The 19,396-nt window shown below is 37.2% G+C and overlaps 1 protein-coding gene across 1 annotated transcript in view; it reads left to right on the top strand.

Moving 5' to 3' along the window:
- Positions 1 to 337: 337 nt before the first annotated feature.
- Positions 338 to 19,396, top strand: part of LOC135078183 (uncharacterized) — a 37,061-nt gene continuing 18,002 nt past the window's right edge. Inside the window, exon 1 of the mRNA XM_063972769.1 lies at positions 338 to 443. The gene's annotated coding sequence lies outside the window, so the exon portion shown is untranslated. The remainder of the gene's footprint in view (positions 444 to 19,396) is intronic.

Consider the following 19,396-nt stretch of genomic DNA (forward strand, 5'->3'; position numbering starts at 1 on the left):
CCCAATTAGGCACAGTCTAGATAAATATTAATTCAATATTCTAAGTTTGAAATAAATATTGCTGTTTGTAATTTTATTTTAGTTCTGATCAATTGTAATGAGTTCCTTTATCAAATTAATTAGTAGGTATGCACATGCAATATTGGCAATTTTACTTTTATGAAAAGAGTTCATCGCCCAATGTAACTTACTTGTTTGTGATTAAAAAGTTTGCAATACACAATTTCAACAAATCTTTATGTACCCTCCTTATTGTGAGGCCGGCCTAAAGCAAATTGCTATGCTTTTACCTTGCACTATCTAGACTTACTTATCTAAGGTGGGTGCGTTGCGCACTGGCAGTTCTTGCTTGCCAGCGGTCGTTGGCGGTCGCACCGTCATTTGTTCTAGTGCTGTGAGTGAGTGAAGTGTTAACGGTATAAGTGAAGCGGTCGGCACTACAGGTGAGATTGGATGCGCAAGCGCAGCCCTTTCGCATCTCGAATTGGGTCGCTCATCTCGGTCTGTGACCTCTGTACTTCAAATTACTCGTTTCACCAGTTTATGCTGTCCAAGCTGTAAATAAATTACGAAATGTACACCGTTATTTAATGCAAAAGTAATCAATTGGTAATTACCAAAATTAAGGGAACAGGTAACGCGTAAATCAGTAAGTTTTCATTGATGTGTGGAGATATATTTGATTGATTTTACAGATTAATGATGGTGTTACTATATCGAACTTAATATTGGTCAAGTGCAACATGTTTTCAAGCGATATTTACCTACTTGAATAAGTATTGCACTTATCGTTGCAAATTGTATTAACTGCTTGAACTACAATTTAAATATTTGGACCAAACGAAATGGTCCGAGTTCTAATTTTTACTTTATGCATATTATGACTGTAGAAATACCAAGTATAAACAATCTTTATCAGTGAAAAATGCTATCATAGGAAGGAATCATAAATAATGCACATACATAAATAAGTCATTGATAATTTTGAAGAGGGTAGTACTTATACTAATTTTATCACTTTTGTACCCGATAACGATTATATGGACATTAAAATAGTAAATAGGGTAAACCGACAGTCATTGGACGCTGCCAGTCATTAGACAAAACAACATTGAATTTTCTTACAATGAATATTCCTTCAAATACAATGAATATTCCTTTAAAAAAAACCCCTTTTATCTCCATCAGTCGGAATCTCTCAGTTGTTTAAATAGAAATGCTGTTTTTAATTCAGTAAATAACTGTCCAATAACTTTCTTAAGTGTCCAATGACTGGCAGTTTACCCTACCTAATATAAAAAGGAATTGTATCATAAGTCATTCATAATCATTTCCAATTTTCCACAATCGTGATTTCAAAGCAGTTAGGCTTCTTTTCTTTCTTCCTTCAAGTACCAATACATTTTTCCATTAACCCTTCCACTGCTTCAGGACAATAACATCAGTACTTTACTAATTTTTATTTCATGAAAAAAACATTTAAAGTGCATTATTAACATAAACATTAAGTATTAAGGAAGTCTTCGATAGTAAATGTTTTATCAAGTTTTTTAAAATCATTTTACTCACACCAACTTCGTTTTTTAAAACATGCTATAAAATATGCATGTGAATGTTCAAGCAAATGACCAGTGTAGGAAATAATGGAATATGTAAGTGTGTTTATTACTTTTCTTCCGGAATTACGGTATATTTAACGGCGTTATTACATTACCTACTCAACTATAACGTGTAGTTAAACTGAGTGTTAAGCCGCGCCAGCCATTATAAAAAAAGTGTTGATGGATTAATGCTAGCCTTTTTCCCGTTTCTGCTAGTGAAAAATAAATTAGGAGGATCAAATGAAATATTTTTATTGCATACTGTACGTAATACAGATCACACAATTTATTAATGAAATATTATTCAGCTACATCATACTATATTATAAATTTTTCATGATACAAGGGGATTTAAATACTTTTTCTTTTCCTTGTGATCCATCGGGAATTGAACGGGTTGACTAAAGGACTAGTATTTACTCTGTGCTATAAGCACAGAATAAGTAATTGCTAATTAGTTAAAAAGTTACTTCCTTCGGATTGTCTGGCCAGAGCGAGGAGAGTGTAGGGAAATATTCAATTTCCCTCGGAAATTAGAGAGAGTCTTGTAATGGAAACTAAATGACCTGCCCCTCTCTCATGGTTTCTGCAGAATACCAGTGGCCGTAACGTTGTGGTAACGTGCTCCCGAGTACGTTATGGCCTCATACTGAGCAGAGACCAATTTGGTACAACAATTTTATTATTTTTACTTTGTAATATCAATGTGTATCATTTAGTACCAAATATTTTTTTTTTCTTTCTTTCTTTCTGATGATGACGATATTATCGGATTAAGTTACAACAAAAGTGGTTTGAATATTAATATTTTATGAGTTAATTAATACCTATATGTCAGATTTTTCTCACGACTCAGAATAATTAAAAGATTTATTAAAATACTTACGTTAAAATACACTCAGCATCAAATAAATCGCACCTCCCGCAACAAGCACTTTCAAACGTATGCATCCCCACTTCCCACCAATATTGGCACCATTTAAAAGCCTAGTTCTAAGCTTCATTTCATTAAAGGAAAGGTTTTTACCCCAAAAATGTGTCTTTAGAAGGATCCAGAGGCACTTCTTCAAAAAATAGGCTATTACGCTTGAGCCAACTTTTATGGTTATAAAACTGTTAAGTTGGGATTAATCGGTATACATCTGTTAAAGAGGACACGTGTGATCATTATTTGGTTTTATAACCATACAATTTGGTCTAATTGATCCCAGAGGTGAGCCCAAAGTGAGGTCTCTTTTCAAGTCACATTTATGGTACCTATATGATAATCATTTATTTAGAAATTAAATGTGTTTTTCTTTAAGGATATTTATTGGGCTTTCAAATAACACCAATATTGTTGGGGCACCATGATGGTGTCAGAAGAAAATCTTTAAAGTTCGCGTCGCGGAAGGTGCGGTTTATTTGATGTTGAGTGTATTTACTAAAAACGTAGCAGTAACCATTTTTTTCTTATTTTTTCGTGTGGATTGTTGTTAATGTAAAGGAGATATTGACAATTTATTCATCTTTTTTTGTTTATTATTTATGAGCCCATTAGTCATTATTTTTAAAAAGCGAAAAGCATTAATTTTAAAAAGGCAATGAATAATGTTTATTACCAGCTTCAGTCTTAGATTAAGATGTGTTATTCTGATGTATAAAAGCTACGAAAATTCAAAGTTTTATCAAAACCCGTCCCGTAGTTTTCATATGAAAAAGTAACAGTCATCTTTACATCCTCCCGTTTAATGATGCTAAAAATTACTGGGAAGTTGCCATAAAATGGAAATTTCCCTCCTCTCAATTTTCTACCAGATACATTCCAATAAGCACCAGAATTTAACAATTGGTTGAAATGTGACAGAATAAAGGTTACTAAATGTATGCCGTTCCACTTTGGGTTTTCTGTAATTGCTTAATTGTGTACCGTTTTCTATAATTGCCCCTTTGCAATGTAGGCCTACGGTCGCGTACATGGACACCAGAACGAGGTGTGTGTCAGTCAATCCACTCTTAATCCAGATATCTATACAAATTATAGGAACAATAAAAGTAGGACACAATATTTTCTATTAAGCCTATACCTACCTACGTTTCACTAGGGTTTTTAAGTTTGGTTGGGAATTGAACTCATAAAAAACTCATAAAACTCATTTGTTTTTTTTTCAATTAAGCTTTTAAAAAGCGCTTTTATATGTCCCTGTATTACTTTAACCCTACCGCTGCTTCGGGACAATAAATAAATGGGCCAGTGCTGAGAAGACGAAGCGAAAGAAACTCAGTCGCTATTGTGTCAGATAAATTGGTAAATAATAATTCCCTTCTTGACTTGCAATTAGTATTACCTACTCATAACATAAGCTTTGCGGATCGTGGATTGGAACCCATTAAGCATTTCTTCAAATGATTTAGATACTTTAATGACCACGTTTTGTGAATTACATACTATTACCGACGATTTACGTCGTGAGATATTGTAGAGAATCATAGAGCGGAAAAAGGTCAAGTATCATTTTCTTCTAAAGACCCGAATACATCAGTGAAATTGTTTGTTGTCCATTAGAAAGCTGCTACAGAAATGTTACATTATGACCTTTGACGTCATTGATTTATGGTTTGTAGCCAATGTTAGCGCATGCTGGGTTACGATTTTTTAACATTAAAGAATAAAGAATAAATTTATTACTGTATAAAAACTTAGCCTAAACACGTACAAGTTTGGTTTCGATAAAATTAAGGTTAGTGTGCGTAAGTAATTAATGATTTTTTAACATTGTAGGTATGTCACGTAAATTTTTTGGCAAAAAAGTCGTTCCTTCAAGATTTTTTTGACATAAGCAGCTGCTACTTTATTGTCTATTTCCGCAGCTCTATCTTTATCTTATATCAAAATCGGTTCAGCAGTTTAGGAGTGAAAAAGTTGCAAACAGATTTTCAAAAATGTTATCTCTGCAGAAAGTATCACATTAATACAGTCATCATCATCATCAATCATCATTTCCGTCATAGGACGTCCACTGCTAATGACTACTTATGACTGAAATAAATACAGTATTCTAGCAATTTTCCCTATTTTTTATCCCGGGAATTTCCATTTTCCAGATTCCCGAAACGACAACTTAAACCGCTTAAACTGTTGTGAATCAATATCATTATACAATCTAACGGAAAACTCTACGAGAGCGATTGTTGCGTTTCTCCATCGCATCGGAAACAGATCGGAGATATTTAGATTATGCGTGCGAATAAGGAACTGTCGTAATGTCGTATACTTTCCGTTAAGTATCGTTATTTTCTCTATCATACTCGTAGATTCGTACCGGAAAACGCAGCGTGGGACGTCCACCTACAAGGTGGACCGACGACATCGTAGGTAGCAGGGAAGCGCTGGACGCAGGCCGCTACCAATCGATCAACATGGAAAGCATTGGGGGAGGCCTATGTTCAGCAGTGGACGTCCTATGGCTGAAATGATGATGATGATGATGACTCGTAGATTGGTGCGTGAAGGGTTAAATTAGTTTTCTTGTGTAAGCCTATGCATGAGCCTTTCTTGCTTAAGCTATTTGCCTCTTGAAATTACAGAGGATTGTGCCCCTGCAGTGGAGACTATGAATGACCTGATAATTCACACATTCTGCGTCAATGACAATGACTTGACCTAGGCTAGGTACCTATAATAATATCGGTGCAGTTTATGACAGAGATTTTATCATGATCTACAAAGAAATAGATCTCTCAAAACTTCTCTAATAACCTGGATAGAACTCGTATCTTAATTCCCAACTCCTGTCTTCCCGGTTTTCCCGGGTGCCTGTAAGTTTGAGAGATTTGTTTGGTTTTAGGTTGAAAACATAATGTTACAATATCCAAAATAATAAAATCTTATCATGCTCATTGCTCATTAACTCCTTAAACAACTAAGAAGGCAATAAGTGTGATTTCTTGGAATTGAACAAGTCTCCTTTTCAAGGCGTATTTCCATACATTTCCATGAGTTTTCTCAGCGGAGAATAATGGAAGCGTTTGGCTGGTATAAAATAATATTAAAGGTCTATTTAATATTAAAAAGCTTAAGTAAGTGCATTTTTAAAACAAGTGAACAGAACTTTTTTTTTCAATTTATTACAGCCTTTTTTAACATCTTTTAATGACAGTTTTATATGTAGGTAGTTATTTGTTTCCTTTTGTACAATAGAAACATTTAAAAAACACTTCAATTTTTGCGACGTTAATTCAATTAAGAATTTATAGTTTTTGTGACGTTTAGCTAATCAAATCAGAATTTATAGCTATTACCACTACTTATTACGAACTTTGCTCCTATTCCAAGAGTTGACCTTTGCAACTTTTAAACCGTTCGTACAATGACCACATCTTTTTGAGTCCAATTACTTAACAAAAAACCTTATGAATATTCTACAGTCATTGTTTCGCAAAAAGCTCGGGCAATTTTTCACGGCACCTTTCGAATAACAATTAAGCAAATTGTAGTAGATAACCAGCACGTACGGAAGTGTGAATCGGTGGTTTTGTGGATCGCGTGCGCAAGCGACGGAAACTGGACGGTTTGTCGATCAGTCCTTCCGTCTATTTTAAGCCTATATCTGATATTTACGGCTATCAATCACATTATATTATAGCCTATATCTTTTTTATAAAGGCTATGTAATGCTTTAATTTACGGCTATGATTGTCTGATTGATAATACTGGTTGTACTGGAATTCGTCTTTTCCTGTAATGCGAAGTAAAAGAGAAAGACAAGAATAAAACTATTTTTTAAATTTATTTATTTTATTTGGTTTACCAGAAATTGTTACATTGATGCTTACACAGTGTACCAGCAATAGTGGTAATAACTAAATGCACAATTAATTTAAGGTAAACACCGATTAGTAAATAAAAATTAATAGTGATGGTTTGACGTAAAATTAAGACAGTTATAAAAAAAACATGTAATAGAGAAAAAAAACTACAGTAGGTACATAAAATACACTGTGACACTTAGATAGCATTATAGCACTGTCAGAATTTTGTGTAATTTCAGGGGAAAAAAGTCCAGTACTTTACCGTATCAGATTTTGCTTCTCAGAACTTAAATTATTGTTAACTTAGTGTTTGTTTATCCTCTTGAAATAGACCTTGTATAGTGTAATGTTCTCCCATAGTATAGTGGGTATCCCCTAAATATGTACCTATAGTGGATGTTTGATTAAAAAGTATTTAATCATTGACATCATAAGGGTAGCAGGAAGGCGCTGGACGGAGGCCGCTACCAACCGGGCAACATGGAAAGCATTGGGGGAGGCCTATGTTCAGCAGTGGACGTCCTATGGCTGATATGATGATGATGATGAATCATTGAATTAATTCACCTGATACTCAAATGGATAAAATTACCTATTCCTCTAAGGAACAACTTCACAATACCAACAATATAACAATATTGTAGTCTATTCTGTTCTCGTACCTACATACATGATTTATGTAGGAAAAGTTACGCGCAACGCGTCTACGACTACAAATTATCGTATAAATACAGTTCTGGAAATTGCTGAAGAGAAAAGCGAAACAAGTTTTATTATTAAAACAATAACAAATGGTATGCATAATAAAGAAAGCATTCGTGAGTGAGTTATATTTGTGTAAAGAGGATTCCGTATAACATTTTCATTGCATTACATATTATTCTGATACTATTAGATTAAATTAATGATAATACGATCCGATACCGACGATCTGGTGAAGGTCGCGGGAGGTGCCTGGATGCGAGCGGCGCAGGATCGGTCTTCGTGGAAATCCTTGGGGGAGGCCTTTGTCCAGCAGTGGACGTCTTTTGGCTGAAACGAACGAATGAACGAATGAGAATACTTTTTACATGATATGGGAGGTATATTAGTATTTTTCTCCAAATTGATAAAGCACATTAATAAGAAAACAAATCAATATGACTTTTAATACTTCTGAAACACTCTTGCTATTATTAATTATTATTTATTATTCTAAAACACATCTCTGCTCCGCCTTGGTGGAAACCGGGCCACAGAAAGGGCCTTTATATTAATAAACATTTTTAAATGCTTTTTTTTGTGGAAGCATAACGCAGTTTTTCGTTAAACATAATAATTAGAAAATGTACTTGTAATAAAACATACTTTTAATTGATGTTTTAAGGTGCCTGGATGCGAGCGGCGCAAGACCGGTCTTTGTGGAAATCCTTGGGGGAGACCTTTGTCCAGCAATGGACGTCTTTCGGCTGAAACGAACGAACGAACGTTGTTTTAAGGGTTCCTTTTTCACAATTTTTACGGAACCCTAAAAGCGCTAAACACGTCCGCATAATGAGCGTAGCGTGTACATCTATTGATATTCATCTGCTCGTAATTCAAACTGAGATGAAATCTCTCGTACTTTCCAGATGCGCCTGCGCAAATCACGGAATAGCTCGATTTATAGCTGGAAAGTTTAACATGCTGCTACTATTACGAGGATTATAATCTACGTTTAATAATAATATTTAAAACGTGTGGTTCTCTCTTCTTCTTCGTTGCTACACTCTTGGCAGAGTGGTCGTGGTCATCATGTCTAGTTAGGGGGCAAGCTTCACAATCCGTCGCCATTCCTGTTCCTTTCATTCCTTGTACACTCATGGAGTGGACTCTCAGATGATCTGAGAGTGGACTCAATGCACTCAATAGGAGTGCAGTTTTGACCTGACCTTGACGCGTGGTTCTAGTGGATAAAAATATCTTTTCATAAAGGTTACTAAACCTTTGTTTGTCACCTGTCATCCGCTTTGCAACGGAGGGAAGTCGAACCTTATCTTCGACCTCCTCTTATGTTCTTCTGATTAATTTCGTTGCGGGTCCAATGACAGTTTAACTTTCCCCCGGGACAAACTTGACCTTCACTGGTTGGGTTTTTATTGGCGGTCAAGCTGTAGATTCTGGCTACACAGGAGTTGCAGCGGTGGGAATGAGAGGTGGGAATAGTCCCATAGTGGATAAAAAAATCATGCGAACATCAGGCCTCTCTAACCTATCTGGCCAGCCGTGGGTGTAGGCCTCATGCTTCATTTACCTTTGGTAAATATTTGAAAGTTAAAATAGATATTTTTACTCTTTTTCGAAATTACTTTTTAATTATTTTAAAATTCAAAATTTTTACCCGACTGCGCCAGAAGGAGGGTTATTAGAAAGGGTCGTTGTTCTGCAGTAGAGGCTAAATAACCTGTGTTGATGATAGTGGTCAAGAATTAAATTATTTAAAAATCTTGAGTGCTCGCGAAAGCAGGAAAAGGATGCGCAATATCAAGCAAAAGTATCTGTAATTTAGGTAATTATTCAGATATGATCAAAGATAAATTACTGCAACTGGAGGGGAAACCTCGCTTCCACCTTGTTATTATCATAATTAATGAACAATATTATCAAAGGTCAGCGCTTAAATTAAAATATGTAAAAATATTTTCAATGCACGTAGTTAATTTTTGGTAATGTGTACGATATTCTTCTATTGCGTAAAAGTAGTATCTATTTACTGGAAGCTCTACATAAAGCACAAATTAATGATAAGTACCTATTTTGCAAGAACAATTCAGATACTGCCTTTGAAATTTATTCGTGCAAGCTCTGAAATAAATTCTAACTGCATAAATTGAGTATTTATACCTGAAAGTGTAATTTCTCTTTTCTTTGTATGCAATAATGTTTATAATTATTAGTGGAAAACATAAGTTTTGTGTTTGTTTTCTTAATAATTTCCAATCTAATCAAAGACTGATTTAAGTTTTTTGGTAGAGAATGTACATGCATTTGTTGTAATGTCAAAATAATCGCAATCTTCGGGACTACTCCCACGCCACTCTCACTGATATTCCAATAATATCGTTGTAATTGTAACTATTTGTGACCCGCATCATTGCGGTTTAAACCATTACTTCAGCCTCTACAGTCCCTCAATTGAGTCGTCTCAGTTAGTTGACTGACACTAATCTCGTGTCCCAGGCTATAAATAAACACGAACCTCTATTGAATCCGTCAATTAGACCGTCAAGCTCTTCTTTAGTTCAATGATTATCTGGCAGTGGCAGCATGATTGGTGGTAATTACGAAATGTCAAAGTTACGATTTTTGCTCGTGCAGCCATGTTGCAGCACTTTCTTCGTTAAAGGCAATGATAGATGGATCTTGTACAAGACTACAAGTACCTAGCCTACCTAGGTATTTCCTTGAAATAAAGACTATATTTTACGAGTACTTATGTGAAAAGTCCTAAGTTCTCTCCAACTCTACATAAACCTATCAAATCGAAATTAAAAATATGTTACACTAACTTTGTTGACTTGACATTCCTACATTTTTATAGACGTACATTTATGTCTCTTCCATCATCGCATCAGTAGACGTCCTATGGCTGAAATGATGATTGTGTCTTTCAGCCCTTGTAACGTCCTTGTGTTGCCACTTAACGCGTGGTTCGTCAATTTAGCTTGGCGACGCTAATCCGACCCCACACTATAAATAACAATGAGCTGCACAGTGGGCAGGAAGTGCATCATTTTAGGTATTTCGTACCGTTTGCAGCGATTCGTCCAATTTAAACGCTGTTTGTCTTGATTTAAATCGTGAAACGGTTACGTCGTGAATCGTAACAGTTATCATCATAGTTTATGGACATCCACGGACGACAACCTTTTATCTCAATAGATACCAACGTGTTCCGGATTGCATTTTAAAATGTAATTTATCTTTTTTTTATCCACAACGAGGAAGCTCTTGGCCTGTATCTCACCTGACGGTAAGCGATGATCAGGCCGAAAGTGGAAGCGAGCTTCACCCGGAATCCTCAACCACAGAGGAACTGGCTATCTTACCTCTAACTGCCGAAACAAAACAATGCTGTTAACATTGTTGTTATGGCGACAGACTTAGATAAGATGGTGGTAGCTAGCCAGGCGGACTTAGAACAAGCCCTACCACCAACCAAACCGAACGGAAAAATCTGCCCCCACTGGGAATCGAACCCGGGACCTCTGCGTCTGAAGCAGGTGGTCTTGCCACTAGACCACAGAGGCGGTTAATCTAGATTCTCTTTTATCACATCAATCTAGGTAGCTTGGTTTGGTGTGATTATGCAATAAATAACAATTTGCTATCGTCTCATATACCTAGCAATTACAAGCAATACAAAATTGGAGATGCTTTCATCGACAGGGAACAATTTCTTCCAAACTGAACGGCAGTAAACTAAGATACTCGTAAGTTTACTCTATCTCTAGGTAGAGATACAAAAAATCCTTGTCAATGTTTTATTTGCACTTCATCATCATCATCTCAGCCATAGGACGTCCACTGCTGAACATAGGCCTCCCCCAATGCTTTCCATGTTGCCCGGTTGGTTATATTTGCACTTAAGTTGCACATTATTCGTGACTGTTTTTCACATCCAAGAGAAGCGCATTCAAGTCTGGCATAAATTAAAACCAATCTAATCAATACATTACACTTATCGTCAAACGTACTCACCGTGACTCGTGTGACGTTCGAGAAAAACTAGGAGCACTAATGCGTCGGCTTTCTACTCGATACTCGATAGCGACAGCATCGACTTTGTCCGCGTTTTTCCCTGGGAAACTGTGTTACTTCCGCACTTTACTTACGTGGTTATCGCGTAACGTGCTGTATGGCCGTCGTTAAGTTAAACGGCTGGTTTTTCTTTACAGTTTATTAACTGAACTAGGAGAAAACGACATATTTAAGATGGTTAACACTATTAACGACTAAATTACCTGCTAGACTATTTAGAAAAATATCGCCTCGTAATAGATTTTTGTTATAATTACTACTACTGAGGGTCCAGTGTAACGGCGCACGATTGTCATCCTTAATGATGACCATCGATCCTACAGCTAATGGTTTTGAATCTTTTTAATAATATTTGTCCATTTAGCGCGTTGCGTTAAAGAGTTAAGGTATTCGTGTTTCCATCTGGACCAGAAGCTCTGATGGAAAGATTGCAACAACTGCCACTGACGAAGCGCTTATTTTTAGAATATCACTAAATATTAAGGCTTTAACAGCCGTCCCTTTTCTAATACAGTAATGAACCTGAACTTAAGTATATCATACCTACTTGATGCAAACAAACGATGTAGGTAGGCGTCACCTAGCTAATTTAGCGCTGGTAAACTTCAAAATTAACTCTCTTTTCATATACTGCCACTTTATAGTCATACGGATTAAATTCGCATTACTTGATGGAAGTAATTTTCACCAATTATCAGCTATTAACTACATAACGACATCGTGTGTAGTGTTGTAAAATGTGACTTGGATCACGAGGACCTTCGTAAACAAACAAGTTAAAAGTAATCGTGATTAATATGAAGTGGGTAAACTTTGAACCTCTTCCTTTTTATAGGATCTCTTTTGAAGGGACTTCCGATTCACTGCTAGACACAGGCATTTCCCATGGAATATGCATCCAGCAATTCCCACAATTTTATTGTTCCATCAGGTTTCAAGGCTTACCCACACTTATTTCAGTCCCTGGTCGCCACTAAGAAACTTTCATCCTGTACCTTCGACGTGGCTCTTTATTGCCAACTTGGTGATCAGCAGATTCAACAACAACAATGCCTTGATGAAATTCGGTATTGATCCAGTATACGTGTACATGCACTCATGTGCCAATTACACATGTAAATAGTATTTCCCAACACATCGTGACCCGTACCACACGCATTTCCCATAAGTGTGGCGAATCAAACTAAAATTGAGCGCGAACGTTGCGCCCGCGCATTGAATAATGGGCGTTGCGCCACATGTGACGTCAGCACTTGTCGCGAGATAACGGTAAGGGAATTCACGGAAAAGGGAATTTACCTTTTCAGATGCGGTTCATACGTTCTACTTGCTTTAATTCTTTGTCTTCTAAGTCCTTTGGCTATTCAGTCTGGATATTTAGGCCAGAGAAAGCAGATGCATTTGTGATCTATTTTTTTTGTATTGTTGTGGTTCCGGCAGAGAGAATAAGACCATCCCCACTCTTCCCATGGAAGTCGTAATTGACGACTTAAGACTGCGTCTGTCCGTCTGGCCAGTATAATAATATGGAGTGTAGGTCAAATACTCAAATCCCCCCTTTTGTCGGTGGTAACTTAAGGAGAGTCGTTCTCCTGCAGTGGAGACTCATGATGATGATGATAGCGTCCTTGACCTTGTCCCAAAATAGCAAGATTTTCTAAAGATCGTCAAGAAATCTTAGGAATGTAGATGAATCATTATCAATTTCCAACCAGGCGTCCAGGAGTTCTGCGTTTATGGTCAATAAAATTGGAGCACATATTGTTTTGCGAGACGTCCATAATGGAAAATCGCTAAAATTACAAGGGAATAGAGCATCTCTGAGCTTAATGGTCAATAGGAGCACATATTGTTTTGCGACGTCCATAATGGAAAATAACTGAAATAGCAGATAATAATAATGTGTCGGAAAGAGCTCACAAACTTCAGTTAAATGTTCTTTGTTTCTCCATCCTTGAGTAACTTCGCAGTTATCCGTCATGCATACGAGTGCAATATCGATCTAAGATCTGGGGCAATTAATATTTCGTCTGGGTGTTGCAATTAACTCATTGTTTCTGGACATGCGAGTGTGTGATGAAATCACTCATTGTCAGAACAAACGATGCTGGAAAAGCATTAGAAGCGTAAAAGTCCTCCAAAATGTAGAAGGTTTTATATTATTGTGGTGAAAAGAGAATAGATGAATCGCAGATAGTTAATTGTTTCATTGTTAATTTAAATAAAATGTTATTGCTAATCATTACATAGGTATTAATAGAACTACACAACACGCTGTCTTTTAGAACTACACAACGGATTTTAATGCAGTTTTCAGCAATAGATCGAGTGATTCAAAAGGAAAGATTTATAGAACCCGTACAAAACCAGGGTGCTTCTCAAGTTAATATACCTACGTCATGTTTTCCAAAATCTCTCAAAAACGAAACGGTGATCAGTCCTGGAGAAACGACTGTCGGAGCACGCTTGCAGAATCTTTTAGAGATTATAAGAATCGAGTAGACTGTATTCGAAGAAATTTCTCTTTACATAGTTCTGTGAATAAAAATTGATATTAACTTTTAATTGATTACGTTATGACGCAAACCAGCTAATGATCAGTTGCATTTTTAATGAGGACTTTTATCACCAATTCTATTATTTGTTATCAAATGTGGTGACGTTAAACGTAATTTAATGTTTTGTTAATAATTAGTTAAAGTATAATTAAAATGTCATAAAACTCGACATGTTATATTAAAACATCATACAACTTGCGTAGGTAAGTTATACATATATGTCTGTTTGATTTTTCCAATTTTGGTATACCTACTCGGAATCTAACTTTATCGACTGAAAAAGCTGTATTTTGAGAGAAAATTTAAAAGAAAATATATCATGATTAATCTAGTTAAATTAAATAATGCAATATCATAAAGTAGATCTACTAACATTTAGAATATTCTAAAAGGGCCTACGTATTAATGAAATAAATTGGATTTGATTCGGGTTCTCATTACTAGTAGTTTTATTTTGACTATAACACCTATTATAATTTTACATTAAAATTACTCAACTTTCACATGTTCTTGGCTTGCAATAGCGATGTTAACGCGTAAATTAGTTTACATTTGTTAACATTAACTAAACTAGAAACCGTGACGTTTAACGCCTCGCTCACTTGCATACGAGGTACTTCGTAGAATACTGACACCTTTCTAAGATCAGGCCAGTTGTTCTCTATTATTTTAGAATAGAATAAAAAACTCATAAAACTCATTTATTTATGTACGTAGGCTTTTAAAAAGCACTTTTACACGTCCCAGTATTAACCCTACCACTGCTTCCTGAAGCAACAATAAATGGGCCAGTGCTGAGAAGAAGCAGCGCAAGAAATAATAATAATAAAACAATATTCTTTAGGCAATACCTCAATATTGCGTATTTGACGCCATTATAATAATTTTCAGGAACAACTTTTCAAACACAATTTTAGCCACGAAAGTCCAATTAGTTTTCAATTAACTATAAAATAAGATATTACTTTGACGTGTATCTATAAATAGTTAATTGAATTGGCGATTAGTACGTAGGTAATTAAGTAACATACACATTTTGTTCTTTTTCAAATAACAATGTGCGAAGTCTATAGCACAACTGCAGTTGTAATAATTAGCCCTTTTTTTTTCAATACACATTAAAAGGAAATAATGGTTTTGTGTAAAAACACTAGTTAGATCTACATTTAAAGCTAAAGTTATCAATACTTGGAAACTGAAAAATGAATTGACGTCACATCAACTATGTTTTGACGCATTAGCACCTAATTATAACTACGCTCATTATCAAAACGGGGGACTAATTAATTAATGTTTTGTTTACGACACAGGGCAGAATTAAATACCTATTAAAATACCTAGTGCAATAGTCCTCCGTGGAAACACACTTTGCCAATTTCTAATAGATCTTTGTCTATGACATAGTATTTGTCTAATTTCAGTAATTCAATAGCGACTACTGAAATATAGTCATTAGTCATACTGCTTTACGCCCGCGGCTTCGCCCGCCTGGTATTTTGTCTGCCACAGAAAAACTTTATCGCGCGCGTCCCTGTTTCAAAAACCGGGATAAAAACTATCCTATGTCTCTTCCCGGGACTCAATCTATCTCTATACCAAATTTCATCAAAATCGGTTCAGTGGTTTAAGCGTGAAAGTGAGACACACAGACAGACAGAGTTACTTTCGCATTCATAATATTTTGCTGTGAATTTGTGGAGCTATGTTTATTGTTAAAATGGACGATTCTTATATCTTACTGATAAAGTTACGGTGTCAAACTTTTTGCGTCATAGGTAGGCTAAAAGTTAATAAGACTGACGGCACCTTTCTAGCAATTTTAGTTTCCTTTGACCTCCGTTATTAATTAACTTCGCAAGTTATTCTATGCTCTAATTAATTTTGCCTTGTGTTAATTAATTATTATGTTGTTGGATGGGACCTGAGAGAGCGAAAATATTTCAGAAACTATGTAGTTAGTGAAAAGTAAAATTTCAAAGGGTGTGGTTGACTCAATTAAAGCTTTCAGAACCAGAAAATAACAGGTTTTTAGCGAACTCAATTGTCTAAATTAATTGATTTAATGTAGAACTGATTGGGACAATAAATTAAATGATTTTTGGAAAATTTAAGTATGCTATGGAAATAATTGTAATTATTTGTTTATTGTGTCAATAACCCAATTCAAAAGGAGAGACCCGTGACATCAAGGCGTGCTTAAGTGTAGCACTTTGTGACGTCTCGCGGAACTTCAGCGCATCATAATTTCGTAATTACTTGTTTGATTGACAGATAAAAAAAATATACGTGTCCAATAATTTTTGATAATGTAATTGACGCACTAAAAGTTTGTTTTAGGAAACTAGCCTATTGCACCACCACCAACATTAGGTATGCGTGCTTATAGGTATTCTTTTTACCTCTGTACATCACTAAAAGTAAGAGTAGGCGCACACCGTTGATTTTTAGTTGGCCGATAGTTGTGCCCGATTTTAATTTGTATGAAGAATCGGCCAAATCGAATCGGCGTAGTGTGCGCACTCCCATACATGCCCATAGTGATCAACTGCCCGACTAAAGTATCGGCCGACTGAAAATCAACGGTGTGCGCCTACTCTTAGAGGTCTCAAAAAGAATAGAAATGTCATATTCCACTCTGACAGTGTAATTTCAGTGGTGTGAAGTAGATAACACGATAATTTTAACTGTCAAGTCTCTAACTACTGGCAAGGTCTAAACAATTAATCAGGCGTTTATCTGCCAGCTTATTAAAAGCTCAGATAGGCAGCGTTAATCTGTCACCGTGTTTACACTTAGTGATTCGCCCTTATCTTTGATAACTGGGTCGACAGGTGTTATCGTCACCGGTGGAGTCTCTAGGATAATCCTTTTATTATTTGAGCAGAATATTTAGTTTTCTGTGTCTACTAGGTCACATCACATGCGTTTCAGTATGGTTCCTTCTTCTTTCTTCTATTCTTATTGTATTCTTTATCAACCTCATCAGTGTGTTCGTTCGTTCGTTTCAGCCGAAAAACGTCCACTGCTGGACAAAAGCCTCCCCCAAGGATTTCCACGAAGACCGATCCTGCGCCGCTCGCATCCAGGCAACCTTCACCAGATCGTCGGTCCACCTAGTGGGAGGCCTGCCCACGCTACGTCTTCCGGCTCGTGGTCGCCACTCAAGAACTTTCCTGCCCCAGCGGCCATCAGCTCTACGAGCTATGTGCCCCGCCCACTGCCACTTGATTTTAACGATTCTGCGGGCTATGTCAGTCACTCTGGTTCTCCTACAGATCTCCTCATTTCTGATTCGATCACGCAGGGAAACTCCGAGCATAGCACGCATCAGTGTGTATGAATTGGAAATCGAACCAAGCACCTTTAACCATTCGTCTACAGAGGTAACATCGAGTTAAAAACCTCTTTAGATAATTGCACCAAGAGGATTGCATGTGACCTTAAGAGCATAAGATAAAGTATCAACAATTGCCTCCAAATATAGCTCTCGTCATTTTGCTTGACCGCGGAAACGCTCAACACCCATGCGGAGCCGCGTGGTCGGTAATCGAGACAATCTGTTGGGGAAACGTCTGCCATAGTCTCCCAAACTGGTTATTATAGTAGTCTCTCAAACTGCTTAAGGTAGTAAATACAGGTTATATTGATGACTACATGAGGACGTCCACCCACAAGGTGGACTGACGACATCATAAAGGTAGCAGGAAAGCGCTGGACGCAGGCCGCTACCAACCGGGCAACGTGGAAAGCATTGTGGGAGGCCTATGTTCAGCAGTGGACGTCCTATGGCTGAGATGATGATGATGATGACTACAACCCGATTGAGCCAACTGCGCACCTCGCTGGAATGCTACTCTACCTCGCACTTACTGTTCACCTCACCGCGTTTGCCAAATTGAATCAGTAGCTACCCTTATCAGGTTGTCGGTCCACCTTGTAGCACCACGTCCCACCCTGCATTTTCCGTTACGTGGCCTCCACTCCAGAACCTTGCTGCCCCATCGGCCGTCAGTTCTGCGTAGTATGTGCCCTGCCCATTCCCACTTCAGCTTGCTGATCCGTCGGGCGGGCTATGTCAGTGACTTTAGTTAGTTTACGTATCTCCTCATTTCTGATTTGATCTCGTAAAGAAACACCGAGCATTGCCCTTTCCATAGCTGTGCAACTTTGAGCTTCTTTATGAGGCCTATGGTGAGAGGCCACGTTACTTCCCATGAAACTCAGAAACTATAAACTTACCTACGTAGGTTTAAGTATACAAAAAAGGTAGTTTAACCAATTTGCCAATTAGTCAAACCTTGAAGGACAGATTGTGATCTTTGTATTATGACGTTTATTGTAGCTTGTGATTTTTGTACAAATTCGTTCATTTTGTGTGCCCAATTAAAATGAAAATTATGCTACGTAAAAAAAAATTCTTCGTGGAGTCCCGCATTGTACTTCAAAGTTTTCTTTTGTTTATTTGAGTGACAAATATCTTAATGGGAATAGAAGTTTGAGCACCTTTGGCTAGTCCACATTAAGTTTTCGGTGATGCCTTTACCACGCGACAAGGCTGGCGTTGACGTCACAAGCGATTGAGGTCGCGTGGCGGGATTGCGCCATGCATGTTCTATTATTGGGGGAATATGGACACGACACTTAACGAAGTGGTTACAAGTCACTCTGGGGGAATGTACCTACGTACATAATGGACACGATATCTTTTTTTATGCGAAACAAGGCAGGTATTTGACCACAATCGCAGTGGTATGCAGTCTAGGATGGTACATATCTGCCCTGTAAGTGCCTATTCACTCTCGCCTTGAAAAGATCCGGATTATAAGTCTTCGGGAAAGATTCCAGCAGGCAGCGAATTCCAGTCTTATAAAAGAGTCATCGTAACGCTTAGTAGCTGCGAGCTGGTAGAAAGTCGACATCTGTCTACTCATAAGGTCGTCAGATGTCCTTTAAAGGTTGCATAAAGGTGCTGAATGAAGTCGCTTTCAATGGTAGATGTCTGAAATGATGATGATGATGGCACAGGGCTGAAATGAAGATGATGATACGAATAGCAAGTCACTTTCTTATTAAAATAGACTAATCATGCTTCTCGTTCCCATTACTGTAACTCATTTACAAGAAGTTTGGCCTCGTTGAGTAGTCCCGGGGGTAGGGTTGCCAGGTGTCCGACTTTAGCCGGACATGTTTGGCTTTTTACGGTCTTGTCCGGCCAAATATTGTCTTGTCCGGCCTGTCCGGCTTTTGTTAGGCTTTTTATTTGGTTGCCGCGCCAGGCGAAAGACAAGCCACAGAATAATATGAATATGAAGCGCACGCATCAGGACGTTGGGCAACCGATGATAGTACTCACTCGTGAGCTATGAAACTAATTGCCCCCCCCCCCCCCCCGGTCACTTGTCCGGCTTTTGTGTTTTTGGACCTTGTAACCCTACCCAGGGGATGTTTTGTAACCCGCTACTAATTTATTACGAATTTTTCTACGAAGGTATTTTTTCATGCAATCAATTAGGTATGAGTGTGATGCATCGATGAATTTAATTGCCAATATTTTACTGTCATCATCATCATCAATCTCTTTAACACCGTTTTTATGGCCAAAGTAATAAATGGACTGATTACTGTTCCTACTTTCTAAGTAGTATTTTCAGTATATTTTCCAAAGTT

This window comes from Ostrinia nubilalis, chromosome 14 (genome assembly GCF_963855985.1).
Source record: "Ostrinia nubilalis chromosome 14, ilOstNubi1.1, whole genome shotgun sequence".
Taxonomy (NCBI): Eukaryota; Metazoa; Arthropoda; class Insecta; order Lepidoptera; family Crambidae; genus Ostrinia; species Ostrinia nubilalis.